Here is a 16,282-nt window from a genome sequence, read left to right on the forward strand (position 1 = left end):
ACCAAAACTTTTTGCAATAAAATCTTGTGCTGAAGATGTCTTTTTTTGAGTGTTTTACTAATTCGTTGAGTGTAGCCCATGTTTGCTTCATATTGTTGTTATATTCCATAAAGTTTTGGAAGTAGTAGTGTCTTTTTGCCCTATGAATTTTTGTTGTTAGTTGATTTCTTGTGTTTTTGTATAAGGTTTGTAAATGTGTGTTACTGGGTGACTTTTTTAGTTTTTTCCATAGATTTTCTTTTACAGTAATACCATTTAGTATGTCGCCATTTATCAATGGATTGTTGTCTGTTTGTTTTCTCGTTTGTGTAGTTTTTGTTGCTTTTTTGTATATTTCTGCGAACTTTAGTTGGAAATTCTCATATAATGTTACAGAATCATTTATTTTAAGTAGGCAATTCCAGTCTGTATTTTTTTACATGGTTATTGATAATGCTCTTTAATATGGTCGAGTTTTGTCTCACTGTGGTGGTGGAAGGGGGGGATAGGTAACGTAATAATAATAAAAATCATAATCATCATAATAATAATAATAATGGTAAGTATCTGCTGGATTTTTGTTCAGGATATGGTCTAATCATTACTAATACCATGTTAAAAACACAAAGGTGTGCACAAATTCAAAGGGAGAAAGATATGAGAAAGATGAAAAGTAAAATATACAATTATTAAAAAAAAAAAGTTTGAAAACAGGAATCAAACTTTGGAGACTTGGTAACAGACTGAAGAAAACACTAACTGATTAAAAGACACACAGTGAAGTTTTTTGCAAGGATAAAAAAATCAAAATACTGTAGTGCACTCAAGCAATTGAAGAGGCAGTTATAGAAAAAAAAAACATACCGAAAATTCCCCAAGAGTAAGTACACATGTGCTCTGAGATAACACAGAGAAAAATGTAATATCTATTCGCCTTTACTCATACTGGTATTCTTTGTTCACATAATATTCCAAACAGTACTCTCCATTTCATCCAGCCAGTGTTCATGCAGCGTTTCACATGTGCATCAACGGTACCATCCTTTGTGAAGACCAAGCCCAAGTACTTAAAGCTGTTAACCATCTTAAGTGAGGTATCTTGAAAGTATATGATGTTATTGTTAGGGCCATTCGAAAAATTACAGGACATGTACTGAATCTTTTAAATGCTAATTCTTCAGCCATTATTAGCAGTGCAGTTCACTTATCCAGCATCAACCATGAGTCTTCTGGGTCAATGCTTATCAGGACAATATCGTCAGCATTCAAAATATCCCATGGGGCAGGTAACCAAATGTCTGCTGTTAGATTGCCCATGATCAAGTTAAACAGAAGTTAGTTCCTGCAAGATCTCTCACTTTGGTTGTGACATTCCAGTATGTCTTTCACTTCGCTAATATAATATTCTAGGACCTCTGGTGAATTCAGTGCCTGCAATATTAATTTCTGTGGAACCTGATCAAAGGTCTTTATGCGGTCAATAAATGCTAGGTTAGTTTGTTACCATTGTGCCTTTCTAGTAAATTTCTGATCAAGTTATAGCATTGACTGAGAATTTCCTAAGATTAACCATACTGATTTTCAGTGATGTTTGGCTCCTGAAACCTCTGATGAAGTACTTGCTTCCATATTTTGAATGAGTGAAAGATGAGTTTGATGGCTCTATAAATCTTGCAAAGTTGCACATCTCCTTTATTTTATAGAACAATATCAGATAGCTTTCCTTCCATTCACCGTCATTCTCTCTGTGAGGATCCTGTTGAAAAGATTTGTCAGGAAGATGACACCTATTACATCCAACCTTTTCCACAATTCAGCCAGGATATCATCAGGTCCTGTAGCTTTGTTGTTTGCCGTTCTGTTGATTGCTCTCTTTACTTCTGATTCTGTGATCTCCAGCACAGGACATTCTGTTGTTTGTAGGTCAAGAAGAACTTTGCTAGGATAGGTTTCATTTAGCAGGTGATGGTGATACTCCTTCCATCTCTTTCTTATGTCCTCATTCATTCTTGATGTATTTCATCGATTTGAGTGTTTACATTGCTACTTTTATATGTAATAAGGTGTTCTGCAAGTTTCATGAAGAAGGTATTAATGACTGCTAAATCATGCATTGATGAAAAGTACAGTATATCTGTACCCTCTTGGTTTATAGATCCATAACCTTGGTTATCATGAACTCTTTGGAAGGTTTCACTTATCCTTCCTACATCGGCACTGAAATCATCACCACCTACATATTCCATCTCATTTGCTGGTATAGGTTGCAGACAGTGGTCAAGATCATTCTACAATAGAAACACTACTTTTCTAAGTCATTGCAGCCAGTTTGTAAGGGCATAAGCAGAGATAATGTTCATACATGATTGCTTGTCAAGTGCTAATTTAACAGTGATTATGCAATCACTTACTTGAATAACTTCCACAACATGCTCCTGAAGTTCGCTATCAATCACCACACCAACTCTGTTATGATTTGCTACCTTACCATGGTAGATGAGTTTGTATCCATTTCCAATATTCCTTGATTTAGACCGCTTTCATTTCATCACTCGAATACAACAGATGTTGATGCATCTTCGATTTAAAAATTCACCTAATTCAGCACTGTGTTTGGTTATCATGCCCACATTCCAGGTTGCTCTCTGCAATTTTATTATCTGTAAGTGGACCTGAATGACCACTCAACATATTTCAGAGTATGCCCTAATATTGCTTGCATTTCCTTCATTTTGGTTGCTTGAAGGAAATGCCCTAGCATTTTTATTTGCCCATTTATTTACCCATTAGAGTTAGGATGGTGAGTCTGTTGCCACAGTACGACAGAGTGGAGTTTAGAAGGAAAGCCATAATCACAAATGACTCTATGCACAGGTTATGCAGATGGTGTGGTATGGAATTTGTGGACGTGTGGAATGAGTTTGATGGGCGAAAGGATTTATACAAGATGGATGGCCTGCATTTGAATGGATTTGGTGTGCGGAGACTGGAAAAACTGTTGCTGAATGAAGTGAAAATGGATATGCAGAACTAGAGAAACTAGAAATACCAAGGAGGGGGGGGGGGGGAAGTGGATATGCGGACATCAGTGAGACAGTTGAGTGTAAGAATGTATATAATGTACCCGAGCCAGTACGAAAGACAAGTAATTGGAATGGGATAGTTAGAATAATGCATCAAGATAGGGGTGGGACAAAGGGACCTCTGCATTTCATATATACTAATGCCAGGAGTATTAGGAATCAAGAAGGAAGAATTTTTGGCCTTGGTTGGCTCTTCCTGGCCACAGGTTATTGGCATTAGTGAAACATGGCTGACGGAAGAGGATATAGTCAGTGGGATAGAATGTGTAATTTATAGTGTGTTTAGGAGGGACAGAGAGAATAAAATGGGGGGGGGGGGGAGTGTTATTGATAATAGCTGATGAACTGCAGCCAAAGAGAATTGAAGTTGTATTGCAGGATAGTGAAAAGAGCTCATTTGAGGCTATTTGGTGTGAGATTGTGACAAGCAGAACAAAATATACAGTTGGGTGCTGCTATAGACCAGGTGAAGGAATAGATGGTGGAGATATGCATAAACAAATTGATGAAATGCATGGAAGGAGGGTAATTACTATGGGGAATTTCAACTTGGTAACATTGATTGGAAGGAGGAGAGTACACATGTGAGGAAGGAACTGGATTTTATTCAATTATTAAGGGATAACTATCTGAGACAGCATGTAATAGAAAATACTAGGGGTTTGAGAGTGCTTGACCTAATAATAGCATCTGAGAATTTGACTGTAATGAACATGACCATGTTGCCAGCTATTGGTGAGAGTGATCATAAGGTCTTGGCCTGGGAAGTGGTAAAGACCTTATGATCTTGACTAAAGGTGGGGAATTTTCAATTAAGACAGGGTATATGTGAAAATACCGTGCTGGCAAGTATGACAAGTTTAGGAGATTGCTTGGTTCAGTGCCATGGCATGTAAAATTGCAAGGGCTGGATGTCGATAGAGCTTGGGAAGTGGTCAAGGAGCATTTACAGGAAGTTATGGCTGATTGTATACCTAGGGTCCAAATAGTAAAACAAGTATGGGTTAAATGGATGAATAACACCATTAAGCTTGAGCTGCAAAAAAAAAAAACAACTGTGGAGGGAATTTAAAGAGAAAGGTGACTTGCAGGCACACAAACGGTATAAAGCACAGGCCAGAAGAGTAACGAGTGTGGTAAGAAAAGCAAAAGTGGATTATGAAAGGCAACTAAGCTATGCAAGCTAAAGAGAACCTCAAACAGTTCTTTAAATATGCTGCAAGCAAAAAAAAAACTGTACATGGCAGAATGATTTTAAGGAATGCCGATGCTAAGGAGGTCACTGAATCAGTCGATATAGTGGAATTACTGAGTGAGCATTTTGCAAGAGTATATCATTCAGGTGGTGACACTGAAAGAATGAAGGAACCATTAGTTTATATGGGAATTGTGATGAATGAAGTGGAGGTGAATAGTCTATTACAGAACCTTAATGTGAATACATCTGTGGTGGGATTGGATGGTATACCGGTACAGGTCTTACGTGAAGCAGCTAAAGAATTATCAGTGCCCTTGACCATGTTATTTAATCTGAGTCTCAGGTCTCGTTTAGTCCCAAAGGCATATCAGGAGTCGTTGTCAAGATCTTGGAGAAAGTAGCCAAGGGAAAAATACAGGAATGGATTGATGAAAATGAGATACTGTACGGGTGACAGCATGGCTTTGTGAAGAGTAGATCATGCCTCAGTAACTTGTTCAAGTATTATAACACAGTGATGGCTGATCTGGATAAGGATAATGGGTTTATAGTGCTACTGCTGGACCTGGCTAAGGCCTTTGACAGGATACCACATGGAATTCTAATCCATAAACTGCAACATAAGCGAATAGATATAGGGTTGGTGAGATGGATAGGTGGTTGATGGAGAGGTATCAGAGAGTAGTTTATTGAGGAGTAGAATTCGAAAAATGGCCTGTGACTAGTGGTGTGCTGCAGGGTTCTGTTCTTGGACCACTGCTGTTTAATTTGTTCATTAACCATATATAGGGAAGGATCTAAGAGGAACAATTCATTTGTTCACTGATGATGCAAAGTTGGGTAGGGCAATAGTGAATGCAGAAGATGTCAAAATCTTGCAGGATGATTTGGATAGATTGGAGTTCTGGGCTAAGGAGAATGGATGTCAATTTAATGTAACAAAGTGTACGGTTATGCATTTAGGGGTGAAAAGATTAGCAGCAGTATACCTCATTGGTGGAACTGTACTCCAGGATATTGATGAGGCCAGGGACTTGGGAGTGTTGGTGAATAGGGAGATGAAGTTTAGGGGACACGTTGCAAAAGTGGCTAAATCAGCTCATCAAATCACTTGGCTGTTGAAAAATACTTTTACGAGCAAAGACAAGTAAGTTATTGTTCCTCTGCACCGAGCCTTGATAAGACCTCATCTCGACTACTATGCCCAGAGTTGGTCACCTAGGTTTTTTCTTGATGGGAAGGAGGTGGAGAGGATCCAGAGAAGAGTGACCAAGATGATAGCAGGTCTATGGAATGAACCTTATGAGAACAGGTTGAAGATTTGTGTTGCAGAAATTGGTTGAGAGGCAGAAAAGGTGAGATATGATTGAGACATTCAAATTGCTGAAGGGTTTCTATAGGATTAATTCAGAGGATATTTTTGAGATCAGGACTGGTGGTGGGAGAACTAGGGGACATCTATGGAAGCTGGGCAAGAGTGTGGTTAGCAAGGGTGTTAGAGCTGTGTTCTTTACTTTTAGAGTGGTAAATGAGTGGAATAAGCTGCCAGAGTCTGTTGTGGGTACTATGACAGTGAATGAGTTCAAGGCAAGGTATGATAGATACTGTGAGAATGTCGATAGTTGTGTGGACATGATGTTTAGGGCTTCCCTCGATGAGACTAAGGACTCCCTGGAGTCACCTGTAATAATAGTAATAATAGTAATTTCATTGTAATGACTGGGAGCTTTAGTTTTACAGCCAGTTGCCACTGGATACTAAGGCTGCCCTTAGTATCCAGTGGCAACGTGGCATCTGGATACCCTGCTGACTGGGGCTGAAGAATGCCACTGTTGAATTGTGGGTTTTTCAGCTGCCATCCATTACGCATCATCCTGCCTAATGCCAATGTCCTCTGCTGACCCCCAAACTAAGAATATGTCCTAGTGGCTTGGGATTGGTTGAGACGAAAACAAGTGAAAGAAAAGGTTCATCCATAGCCCTCAAATACTCTAATAGACTGGGAAGAAGAGGCATGAAAAACAGAAGAGAAAACAAGAGAGAAAGAAGAGTAGGAAACAACAGATGACATAACAAGCACATATTACATGAAGTAAGGTGTGGTCCAGTACAAGGTACCTTGAGGTTCACCACTTCCATAATCGCTACAGTGAGCCCTTGAGGACATATGCAACTTGCCATTGCTACTGATAAACATTTCTTTACTAGCTGCCATGCACTGATAATATCTCTTTATCTAATTCTTCCAATCATGAAGCTTCCCCAATCCAATTTCTAAGATTATTATAATAACTTGCCTTATATTTCCATAATTTGTCCCCCAAGAATTCCAGAAATTCTATTCCCTTAAACTTTGTATTTGAAAGCAGAGTTGGATGAAGCAAGAGCTGAGGTGTATGCAGATTGAAATGAAGATGACTGTAGATATGTATGAAGGAGTGAAGAAGACTGAAATGAATGATATCCATATGAAAGAGGTAACGAAAGACTCATGAGTGGCATTGTCTGGGGATTCGAGTATTATAGGTGTGGTGAACAAGAAGATGCACAAGGTTTATTTGCTGGGAGGTAGAATGAGTAGAGTGACTGAAGCAATGAATATGAGGCATAAGTGAGCAAAAAGAGCTGGTAGTGGTAGTAACAGAAGACCTGGTTGGAAACAAGAAGAATGTAAGACTGGATATCAGGAGGTTATTGAGAAAAATAATATAAAAATAATATCCAAAATAATATAAGGATAATAATGTGAAAGGAAAGATAGTCAAACTGTTGCTCATCTATGACAGTGATAAGTTGAGGCAGAGAGCAATCATGAATGGTATGCAAGTGGAAATGTGTGAAGAAAAAGGAGTGCAGTTCATGAATGGATGGAATGAGTTTGAGGGATGAAGGAAACTGCATAAGAGTGATGGACTGCAACAGAATGGGTTAGTGTGATTTATCTGAAAAGGCTACTGCTGAAACGGTGAGTAATGAGTGCAAAGAATAGATCTGAAAGTTAGAAGTAATGTATAGCAGCAGAAGAATAAGAACAGACAAAATTAAGGAGTGTTTATAAATGTAGAAGTGGGTAGCATGAGGTGGGGGGGGAGTGAGAGAACAGGTGTGCAAGACAAGGAAAAGGGAGCATTAACATGGACAGGAGGACACAGCAGGATGTGAGTAGATGAGAAAGAAATGGATGACCTGGGATGTGGAGGTATGAGGAGTATTTGGGTTTAGAGAGGGTTCTGCAATGGCTAATAAGAGAGAAGAATGGCTCGAGGAAAGCATGGAGAAGTCACATATAATAAGAGATATCAGAGAAATTTGTTATAGAGCCAGAAATGAACTGTTATGTTTGTATATGAATGCTAGAAGTATCAGGAAAGAAATTGTTGCATTGATTGAGTTTGTTAACCCAAAAATTGCTGGCATAAGCGAGACATGATTGGAAGGATGTTAATATCCTGGCAGGAATAGAGATGGAAGGATATGATATTTTTTGTAAAGAGGCAAAAAGGGAGGTGGAGTGTTTGCAATATAAAAGGAGTTGTACCCATGAAAGGTAGAGATGCAAGGAGGAAACAGTTGCACTGGTTTTGAGGTGGTATGGTGTGAGATAGAACAGAGATAAATAGAATGAAATAGTTGGAGGTTGCCATACACCTGATAATGTGGAGGGCAGTGACCATGAAATATATATTAAATTAGCAAAGCATATAAGAAAAGGGCAATATTATGACTAATTAATTATGGCAATACAGACTATGATGATGAGACAGTACCTGAAAGTAAAGAAAATTAGTTTCTCATGTTTTTACAGGATTGGATAGATGAAAATGAGATATTGTATGGGGGACAACATGGTTTTGTGAAGGGTAGATCATGCCTCAGTAACTTGCTCACGTTTTATAACACAGTGACGGCTGAACTGAATAAGGGTAATGAGTTTACAGTGATTCTACTGGACCTTGCAAAGGCCTTTGACAGGATACCACATGGAACTCTAATCAGTAAACTGGAGCAGATGGGGATGGATATAGGGTTGGTAAGCTGGATAGGAGGGTGGTTGATGGAGAGATACCAGAGAGTGGTTTATTCAGGAGTTGAGTCCAAAAGATGGCTTGTGACTAGTGGTGTGCCACAGGGCTCTGTTCTTGGACCACTGCTTTTCAATTTGTTCATCAATGATATTGGAAAGGATTTGAGAGGAAGTGTTCACTTGTTTGCTGATGATGCAAAGTTGGGTAGAGCAATTGTGAGTGCACAGGATGTCAAAATTTTACAGGATGATTTGGATAGTTTATAGGACTGGGCTAGGGAAAATGGATGTCAATTTAATGTGGCAAAGTGTACGTTTATGCATTTTGGGGTGAAAAGAATAGCAGCAGTATATCACATTGGTGGAGCCGTACTCCAGGAGATTGATGAGGCCAGGGATTTGGGAGTGCTGGTGGATAGGGAGTTGAAGTTTAGGGGGCACATTGCAAAAGTGACTAAAACAGCTCACCAAATCACTTGGCTTCTGAAAAATACTTTAACATGCAGAGACAAACAAGTTGTTGTTCCTCTGTATCGAGCCTTGATAAGACCCCATCTGGACTTCTGTGCCCAGTTATGGGCACCAGGGTTTCTTCGTGATGGGGAAGAAGTGGAGAGGGTCCAGAGACGAGTGACCAAGATGATAGCAGGTCTGTGGAATGAACCTTATGAGAATAGGTTGAAGATTTGTGGGTTGCAGAAATTGGACGATAGGCGAAGGAGGGGTGATATGATTGAGACATTCAAATTACTGAAGGGTTTTTATAAGATTGATCCAGAAGATATTTTTGAAAATATGACTGGTGATGGGAGGACTAGGGGCCATGCATGGAAGCTGGGCAAGAGCGTGGTTGACAAGGGTGTTAGAGCTAGGTTTTTTACTTGGAGAGTGGTGAATGAGTGGAATAAGCTTCCAGAGTCTGTTGTGGGTGCTACGACCGTGAATGAGTTCAAGGCAAGATATGATAGATACTGTGTGAATGTTGAATAGTTGTTCCAGACATGATGTTAGGGCCTCCCTCGATGAGTCTGTCGACTCCTTGGAGTTTCCCGGAACAACAACAATAATAATAATAATAATAATGTTTTGGAGGTGTCAAATGTCCCTCCAGTTGGTGAGAATGACCATGAAATGATTACCTGAGTGGTTGCCAGCTATGTGAGGAAAGGTTAGATGTGGAACTACGAGGCTGGTATTTATGAAAAACTCGGGAGACACTTGCAGCTGTAGCATGGAATGAAGAGTTAAGTGAAAAGGAGAGAACTGCTGCTTGGGTAGTATTCAAGAACCATCTAACAGAAGCAACGTCTAAATGTATTCCAAGTGTCAGAAGGATAAATAAGGTGGGTGTGAAATGGATGAATAAAGAGATTAAGCATGCAATACACAGAAAGAAGAAATTATGGAGGCAGCATAACATGAATGGTAATAATCAGTCTCATGAGGAGTACAAAGAACAGGCAAGCAGGGTGACTGGGTTGGTAAGGATAACAAAAGTTCAGTATGAGCAACAGTTAGCCAATAAAATCAAAAAAAAAAAGAAAATCCTAGAAAGGAGACAGAAAAATAAAGATTATGGTAGAATGGCATTGTCTGGAGAAAATAGTATAAGGACAACTGCTGTAGAGGATATAGTTGAGTTATTTAATGAGCAGTTCATAAAGGTCTTTCATCCTTATGAATGTGACATCATGGAAAGTGAGAATAGTGGATAATGAAGAAGAGAGACTGACTGTGAGTGAGGAAGAGGTATGTAGGGAATTAAGCAAACTAGATATTAATAAAGTTGTGAGACTTGATGATATATCACTGTACATTTTGAAGGAATGTGCCAAGGAGTTGATATCTGCCTTGACATATTTGTTTGGTGGCAGTTTTTCCCTTTCAGTTGTTTCCAACACTAGGTGACTTTGTAGGCATTGCCCACAAAGTGTTCCTGGTGAGGTTTTTACAGGGTAGTTCGCCATTGCTTTCTCCAACCCATCCACCCACCCCTCAATTTTATCTGGGCTCGGGACCAAGCATATGGATGGGATGTATTCATGACCGTAATCCATGTGTTCACTGGGCCAGTTTGCCTGTTCTGGGGGACCAAAACTGAGTTTCCAGGTGAAAAAAAAAACCCTACCTTTGTATGAGACCAGCTAACTCACCTTTTATCAAAAGAGACTTTACTCATATCACTGATGGGAATCGAACCCAGGTCTTTCCAATCAAAGGGCTTCATTTGTACTAACTGACCTACGGAGGCTCATGACATATTTGTTTAAGATGAGTCACAAGTTCCAAAGGAGTGGAAGGAAGATGAGATTGTATTGCTTCATAAAGGAGATGATAGAATTTGAACAACAAATTCAACAAATTATAGGCCAATCTGTGTGTAAAATGTTGGGACTAAAAATCTTGGAGAGGTTAGTGAGAACTAGGATCCACAATTGGGTTAACAAGAGTGACATTCTTTTTGATGGAACACACTAATTTGCTAAAGGGATGCAAGGTTAGTAATGTACTTACTTATTATAATAAGGTGATAGCTGCTTTGGACAAGGTAGATACATAGCAGTGTACTTAGATTTTGCAAAGGCTTTTGATAGATTATGGCATGATACATTGATAGTCAAACTAGAGTGAATGGGAATGGATATTAGACTAGTGCATTGGATTTGAGATTGACTGTCTGATAGGTATCAGCAAGTTGTGTATAGGTAAGGAATATCTCAGAGGAGGAAAGTGTCTAATGCTGCACCTCAGGGGTCTGTTTTAAGCCCATTGCTGTTTAACTGTATGTTAATGGTACTGGGGGAGATTTGAATGGGGATATGCACTTGTTTGCAGATAATGCAAAGTTCAGAAGAACTATAAGTACAGCAGATGTTGTGGCCTTACAAGATGACTTGAACAGACAGAGTGAATGGGAATAAGTGTGGGAGTTTCCAGTTGAATGCTGCAACGTGTATGGTTTTAAAATTGAAACACAAAGATAGAATGTAGAATATACACTTGGTGGGGATATATTAGAGGAGGTGGAGGAAATAAGAAATCTTGGGGGAGATAAAGGTCTAAAATTCAGAGGACACATTACTAAAATTTTGAGAACAGCACAATGAATTTTGGCAGCGATTCAGATGGGAAGACACCGAATATGAACTAATGTGAACAAATTTGGTCACCTGGTTTTCAAAGTCAAGAGGCAATTTACCAAGATGGTTTTGGCTTCTGGAATGTTGAATATGAAGAAAGGTTGAGAAGATGCAATTTACAGATTCTAGTGGACAGTGGGAGGAGGGAAAATATGAGAGACATATACATGGGTAAGGAATTCCTATCAGATTAAGGTTGAAAAAGTTTTTCATAGAATGGTAGAAGATGAGGGAAGAATAACTGGTTCATTCTTGGAAGCTGTATAAGGAGGGTGTGAGTCAAGGAGTGAGAAGATTTTCAGCATGGAAAATGGCGAATGATTGAATGCACTGAGAGTGTGGTGCTGTCAGCAAATGAGAATGTATTTAAGGCATAGTATGCATGTGTGTGTGTGCTTGACAAAGGGAGCACCTGCAACAAGTCTTTGAAATCATGGAGGTCTGAACATAATAATAATATATGCTGTTTGCTCTTCCCAATTTATACTGCTACATTATTAAAATCTTCATAATGATCACTCATTTTGCACTTGACAAACTAAACTGCCCAAACATTTCCTGCTCATCATCCTCTCTGTTCCCTTGCTTATAGCAAAATCCATCAAATATCTTGTCCTATCTGACTCAAGTCATATATTCTCAAAACCAGCTGGCAGGGTTGGCTGACTGGTTAGCGTATGTGCTCACTAACCAACAGACTGAAAGTTGTTTGAATTCCCCTGTTATTTAGGTGAACATATTAAGGTGGCAGATGAATTTTGGAAGGTGAGTTAGCTGATCTCATACAGAAGTAGCAGGGTTTTTCTCCTGGAAACTCAGGTTTTTCATCCCTTGTACAGGCAAATCAGCCATGAGAGTGCATGCACATGCTTTACAGACAAAAAATACTGTCTGTAAAGACAGTATTGGTATTGTTGTTTGTGGTAAGTGGTAGATGACATTGTGTGTTGATGGTAGTAATGTCATTGTCTGTAGTTAGAGAATTAAGTAGTAGGAGATGGTGAGACATATATGATGGAGTTGAGTAGTGTGCCCTCCTGAGATGAGTCGTTGGACTCCTTGGAAGCGTCACGTAATAATAATAATAAATAAATAAACCATTTATAACATTTTCCTCCAAAGTTCCCATTCCGAGAGGATACAACTTATTTCTTGTAGAAAGTTTTTTCACTTGATTGTCAAGTAAATTATAATATACAAAAAATTATATTCTTGTTTTAATCCAATATCTAAGAATAGGCAAACAAAGAACACACATGAAGTATCTACATGACTAAACTATTTGTATATAGAAATTGAATGTCACATCAATTTCCTTAGTATCCCATACAAAGCACACTTAATTTCAGACATGTATATTGCTATGCATTATGAGAAGGATCACTACCCAGACCAGTTTCAATCTTTATTGAGGTCTTCTCCATGGAAGGTAGATCCACGAAGACAATGAGGTTAGGCTGTTGTCGTTATTATTATTATTATTATACAGATATTTCCATGGAGTCAAAACACTCATAATGGGAGGAGACCCACACTAACCATTATTCACATAATACCTATGATACCTCTCTATAAGCTCATTTACTATTAAGGCACTACTACTCTCCAAGCAAAAAATCTAGTCTGCACACCCTTATTAATGATGCTCTTATGCAACTCGAGGTTAATCCCTTGTCCCTGCTTACTTGTCATTTATTGAAAAATGTTTTAGTGTCAATCTTATAGAATCTCTGTAGTAATTTATAAGTTTCTATCATGTCCCCTCTCCTCTACTTGCCAACTACATTCTGCACCCCCACATACCGTCCATCCATCCTCATAGGGAGCCTTCCATAGACAATACCACATTGGTATCTGGATCCGCTCTACTGCCAACTAATTCTCCAGAAACCCAGTTGACAATCTGAGCAAAGAAGCCAAGATACAGTCAAATCACTGCCTTATAAGCAGGGATAATAACCTCCCTATCTTTACTTGTTAATGTATTCTTCAACATGTAAGTAATTCCTCTTTTGCAAACTTTTGTGATATGTCCTCTGAACTTCCAATCTCTGGCCATCCACAATCATCCCCAAATCCCTAGCCTTGTCAATTTCTCATTCCAGTACCAGCAATGTGATACAAAGCGTGTAATGTTTTCATCGTAAAGTGCATAATAATCATATCTTTTTCAACATTAAATTGACAACAATTATCCTTTGCCTACAATGCCAATTTAATTAAATCATCCTGCAGGATATCTAAATCACCTTTATCAAATATTGTCCTCTTCATATTTTCATCATCAGTCCTCAACTGCTTACCCTCTCTTAAATCCTTCCCTATATTATTAATCTACAATCTAGGAGAATGAGGATGACTAGCACAGAACCCTGAGGCACTGCACTAGTCACCTTCCAGATTCCACTCCACCATATACTACTTTCTAGAGTCTGTCTATCAGCCACTTCCTTATCCACACCACCAACTAATATCAATTCCCACTTGTTTCCAACTTTTGCAATAGTTTTCCAAGGTAGTCTCTCAAATGCTTTTGCAAAGTCCAGCAGTATCATTGTGTAACCATTTCCTTTATCCAATTCTGCTGTCACTGCATTATTAAATGTGAATAAATTACTAAAGCAGGACCTACCTTTTACAAAACCATGCTTCTCACCATTGAGTATCATATTCCTATCCAGCCTTTCCTGACTTTTACCTTTAATGAACTTTTCCAATATTTTAACCATCATACCTGAGATACTAACTCATCTGTGATTTGTAACTCTGTCTTGGAGCAACCTTTATGTAGTAGAATTCTTTACTCTCTCTCCACTCCCTTCAAACTCTGCCATCCAAATCCACTGTTGTATTCACATCAGCAACTAAAGTTTCCTCCTAGATGATACATATTTGCAATGGTGACAGCTTAGTAACTTAACTATTTCTTCTGCTTCTGCCACTTTCCTACTTTTGGTAATGATTAAAGTTATCCTTCCATAATTATTCTTTCTCTTATTCCTAACAGCATAAAAAACTTTTGTATTTTGGATTTACTTTGGCCTGCTGTTAATTTTCTTACATAATCTGTTTAGCTTTTCTTATCATACTACTCAACCTTGCTGGCACCTTGTATTGCTCATGAGCATGCTTGTCACTTATTTCTTTACATTCCCTCTGCAATGTTTTTTTTTTTTAGCTCCTGCTTTATATTGCTACTCATCTATTTAATCCCCACTTAGTTTATCCTCCTCATCCTGGATATGCAATTCAATATTGCCTCTCTCAAACAATCCCAATTACTTCTCATGCACTACTCACATTCTTTCCTTCTAGCTTCTTATGTCATGACACTGCTCCAAACTGCCTCATAGGTTTGTCATTATCATGATCTTTGTGTCCATATAACGTGGGTGAGAATTCCACATGTTTAGCAACTGCCTAGGCAATATTGCATGCTCACTTTCTATGAATGGAGGCAAGTTGCTACCATGATTATTACATCTTCCAATGCTATTATGGGATCCAACACCTTTATCAAATATTAAATATTGCATTTTCAAACTCCTAGTCCCCTCCATCATATGCTGTTTCAGGTAGTTTCTCTTAGTAATTGCAAAAATTCCATTTCCATCTTGCTATATATCCTTTCCTCCTTCCTATCTATATCCACACAGCTGAGGCACACCATAATAATTGCTCTGCCTGCACTCATTATGCTAATCTGATGATGCATGGTTTCCATATCTTTCTCTTCACTCCTGGTCTAAAGCAGCATCTAACAGTATACAGCTTCCATCTTGCAGATAACCTCAAATGAACCATCTCCCTCAGACCTAAAATCCTCCTTAATTTCTATTTTTGCTGGTTAAAGTTTTTCAGTTATGATCAATAATTTCCCTCTTCTGTAATATTCCCTCTATAGTCTCTGAAAATGCAATACTCTTTACATTCGATTCCTGTAATTACAGGGTGTCCAAGTCTAGAACCGTGAAAAATGGCATTAAGCACTATCTCCACTCTTTTCATCAGTGTTTAATGGCATTAAACACTGATGAAAGATTGGAGATAGTTCTTCTTAATGGGAAAAGACCCATACTAACCATTATTCGCATAATACTTATCATACCTCTCCATAAACTCATCCACTATTAGGGCACTCACAACTACCTCTGGTAATTGTAAGTACCTTAGGGTCCATCCATAAGGTACTCACCGAATAGACCAAGGAATAGACCGAGAAAGAAATGGCAGACAAATTTATGCCAAACATCACGAAAAGAATCCAATAACACACAACACAGTTGAAAAACTGATGAAGAAATTTAAAGAACAGGATCTGTTGCAGACAAGCCTAACATTAAACTCATCTTCCACAGTTCCACTGATAAGTTCACCTTATGTAATGTCATTACCAACCCATTCAGATTCAAAACATGGAAACTAGGGACTTTGATAATTATGGCAGCTAAACAATGAATATAATCATACTAAGTTGTATTGGAGCCAAGAGGATAAAATAAAAAAAATCACTATTTGCTTTTAGAATGATGAAATGGGGGGGGGGGGGGGAAATAATGTATTCAGTAATAGAAAAAATACTATAAAAGCTATCAATCAGTATTAGACCCATACAGATTTCACATTCAAAACACACAGAAATATATGTATGTGTGTGCATACACCAAGAATGTTTTTAATGGTTGTATACACACACATACACATATATGCATATATATGTGTGTGCACACACACACACACATATATGTATGTGTGTGCATACACCAAGAATGTTTTTAATGGTTGTTTCTTGATATTTGTAAACTAATAAGAATTAAACTGAAGATTTGCTTTGGCGATACAATAAATCATACAGTAT

General features: G+C 38.4%; 1 protein-coding gene across 1 annotated transcript in view; it reads right to left on the reverse strand.

Annotated features, from left to right (window-relative positions):
* The window catches only part of LOC150100631 (fibrillin-1-like), a 1,594,375-nt gene that overhangs the window by 1,518,220 nt on the left and 59,873 nt on the right, over positions 1 to 16,282 (reverse strand). The gene's annotated exons all lie outside the window — the stretch shown is intronic.

Source organism: Typopeltis vanoorti, chromosome 12 (genome assembly GCF_054136105.1).
Source record: "Typopeltis vanoorti isolate ZY-2024b chromosome 12, IOZ_Tvanoo_1.0, whole genome shotgun sequence".
Taxonomy (NCBI): Eukaryota; Metazoa; Arthropoda; class Arachnida; order Uropygi; family Thelyphonidae; genus Typopeltis; species Typopeltis vanoorti.